We start from the raw sequence: 3628 nt of genomic DNA, 5'->3' as shown, positions 1-3628 counted from the left end.
GGGGTGGGAAGGGAAAGAGCTGTTCTTTATTGTTGCATTGTATTCTCACTTTTTTAAAAAAACAATAAAAACTTCTTTAAAGTCAAACATGACTTTATGCAACAACTCACTATCAATAAGAGGTCACACAACAAGGATACAAACACAGGGACTAGCCCAGGTGCCAGGGCTGAGCTCATATGTACTCTGATAACATTAGTAGAAGCCTCAGCCATGCCATACACCACAGTAGGGGTGCATTCACTTGCTCATCTTCCAGTGTGATACATGCTCTCTTCTATAAGCAATGCCCTTCTTGATTTGATCTAGGAAATGAGGAAACATCAAGAGATCAGAAAAACTGTCTATGTTCAGTTGCTCTCTGTCCTCACTGTCTACAATCCTGCCCATAACTGTATTATATTCTAAATAACACTCTATACATCTGACGAAGTGTGGCAGACAGTGGAAACTTCTGCTATAATGTGTTAGGCTTTAAGGTGTTACAGAATTGTTTGCAGTTAGAATAATGTTTCTAAGGCAGTTTAATGCCCTAGAAACATTTGATGCTTAAAAATATTAGGAATGGGACAAGCACCTATGAAAGAAATACTGGTAGACAAAATCCTAAAGTGCAAAGATACAACACTGAACACTAAAGTCAGAATTGTCCAAACCATTGTATACCCAAGTATGGATGTGAGAACTGGACAGTGAAGAAAGTGGATAGGAAGAAAATAAACTCGTTTGAGATGTGGTGCTGGAGAAGAGTGCTGAGGACACTGTGGACAGGCAAACAGACAAACAAATGGGTCCTAGGACAGATGAAGCCCGAATTGTCCCTGGAAGCCAAAATGATTTAATTGAGACTGCTGTACTTTGGCTACATCATGAGAAGCCACAGATCACTAGAAAATGCAATAATGCTGGGGAAAGTAGAGGGCAATAGAAAGAGAGGGAGACCACAGGCCAGATGGATAAACGTAATAAGTTCGCAGGTCTGAACCTGCGGGATTTGATTAGAGAGGGTGAGAATAGGGGACAGGGAGATTTCTCATTCACAGGGTCGCCATGAGTCAAAGTTGACTCAGAGGCAGCTAACAACAAACAATTCGAAACCCATCCACCATTTAGTACAACCTAATCCAGTTAAATTTATCTTCTCTATTCTGAAAGACTGTGTAGACTTCATGACTTTAACATCAAGTCAGCCTTCACCTCTCCTCTGCTTTTGTAATACTTTGTTGGATGAAGAGATCTGGAGATTTATAGAGCCTGGGCACAGTTTCATGCATTGCTGTGTAAAGTAAGTTTGTCTATGAGGTTAAAGGTTATTGCTGTTGCAGCTGCAACTGTCACGATTTATCTTAATTCTTGCATTTTGTACAACCAAATACATTTATATTGCAAATAGCAGTGCTCAGACAGTGTTCATTTTGACAGAATTGTGTGAAAGATCAAATTGGCAGAAACACTAATAAACTCCCACTGGTTAATGTGGCCCTAAAATGCTCAGATTTTTTTTTACATGATTTTAAATGCTGTGAGAAACCTCTAACTTTTGATTTAGAAAAGAGTGTTGTTCAACAAAGGTCAGTCCAATGGGAGATGTTCTCCTTTGCCTTTGTATCAGACATTTTATACAATCTTTTCATCTCTTCTAAATCATTCACTAGGTTAGATACCAAAAGACAGGTAGGTATTATCCTCAGGGCCAGTGGTTTGTCACAGCAGATTATAGGGAAACGACAGTCATCCACAGCAAAAAATGCTTCAGAAGGAAAGAGGCATGCATCCATTTTATCCACGTCCTTGATTTTGCATCCATTTTATTCCACGTCCTTGATTTGACACACACACACACACATATTAAAAACTCATGTTAAGCTTTTAGAAGCATTTCTGTCCCAGTGCCAGCACTGCTTTGCACCTCAGCCTCCGCAAAAGCAGCAGGTTCACTGGCATGGTACAGATGCTCATAGAGCTGCCATAATTTTGATTTCTTTCCAGAAACACGGGAGAGACTGTTCATTTTGCCAGGCATACTATTATCGCTACATGTTCCTAAGTATTCAGCATTGTCTTCAGTTGAGCTCTTGAAACCCGCTGTGGTATTTATTTGCCATGGCTTCAAAATTTCTGGAATTTGTCATCTCTAGAGGTTCCAAATATGTTTTAAAATATAGTGATGTGACAGCTGCCTTTTTGGACATGGGCAATAGAATGGAAATTCTAGCTCAGTTTTGATCCATTTTAAGGGACAAACTGCATTATTTTGCAGCTGTATATAGCAAAGTCCCACCTGACACAATCCCACTGCAAAGTGTCTTTAGAAGGGAGGAGTGTCCATCAGAGAGACAAGAAATGGACACTTGATTTCTCCCTTTGCCAGTAGACCTCCTTCTAAAAGTTTCCCATCCCCTGTTACCCTTAGCAGTATTCCAACTAGTGTCTCAACTGCTTTTATTCTCAGCAGTGTTCTGAACTCATTTTAGCTTGCAAATGTGGTCTAGAACTCGTGACGATAAAAACAGCTGAATGAGGAGGAATTAAATAGAAAAGTAAAGAGATGAAAAGGGTTAAGCACTCATTTTCCTTCGGTCACTTTTCTGAAGCAAATTTCCCTTTCCTCATCTTGCTCCAATGTGAGATGCAATTTGCTCTTAAGTCTTACTCAGGCTATTCCAGAGCAAGAGTGATGTATACTGCACTGGTGGCAGAGTTTAATTAGCTAACTCACCCAGAAAAACACACCTTACATTTTTTGACAACCTAGGAGTCTAATGCTTGATGCAGAAAAATAAGTCATAGGCTGCATCTATATTGCAGAAATAATGTGTAGTTTGTAGTGGCACCACAGCTCTTTGACAGATAAGGCTAAATATCTCCCCAAACTACAAATCCCAGAATTCCATAGCATTGAGCCATGACAGTTAAAGCGGTGTCAAGCTGCATTATTTCTGCAATGCAGATGTAGCTAATGTTTGCTCAGACAGTGCCATTTCCTCAGTGACTTGCAAAAAGGTTCGGCAAATGTGGGGGAAAATTAGTCCTGCTCTGTTATGAAATACAGAAGAACGAACAAAGATGTGTCAGATCTTATATAGATCAGTTCTATTCCTAAGACACGACATACTTACTTTACAGCTGCAAAGGAAAGTACATTTATTGTGTACTTGGAATCATTGCAGTTATCAGTATTTTTAAATGCAGGGTAGACACACCTAAATAAACACAATGGGTTAAATAAAATGGTTATTACAGAGAAAAACACATATGTTGCACCCTTTAAGAATTGCATATTTTAATACATATGTAGGCTAGAAACCAATAGAGCAGGAATGGGCAAAAAACAAGTTTCTAGACATTTTTGGACTGCAGTTCTAGCCAATGGTTAAGAATGCTGGGAGCTACAGTCCAAAAGCATCTGGAGGGCCGCAAATTTTCTACCACTATCATAGGACTTTATCACACAGAGGAAAATCGGAAGTTTAAATAGGGTCTATCCTGTGAAAATCGTTCAGTTACTAATAAATCGCAATTAGGATTTTCAGACACAGCATGATAAAAGAGCCATTATCCCGGGAATAACCAGGGAATAACCAGGCAATAAACAGTAAGAAAGCATTTTCAGGATTTTCCCATGAAT

This window comes from Sceloporus undulatus, chromosome 1 (genome assembly GCF_019175285.1).
Source record: "Sceloporus undulatus isolate JIND9_A2432 ecotype Alabama chromosome 1, SceUnd_v1.1, whole genome shotgun sequence".
Taxonomy (NCBI): Eukaryota; Metazoa; Chordata; class Lepidosauria; order Squamata; family Phrynosomatidae; genus Sceloporus; species Sceloporus undulatus.
The sequence above is the reverse complement of the archived record's forward strand: the minus strand, read 5'-3'. Positions refer to the sequence as shown.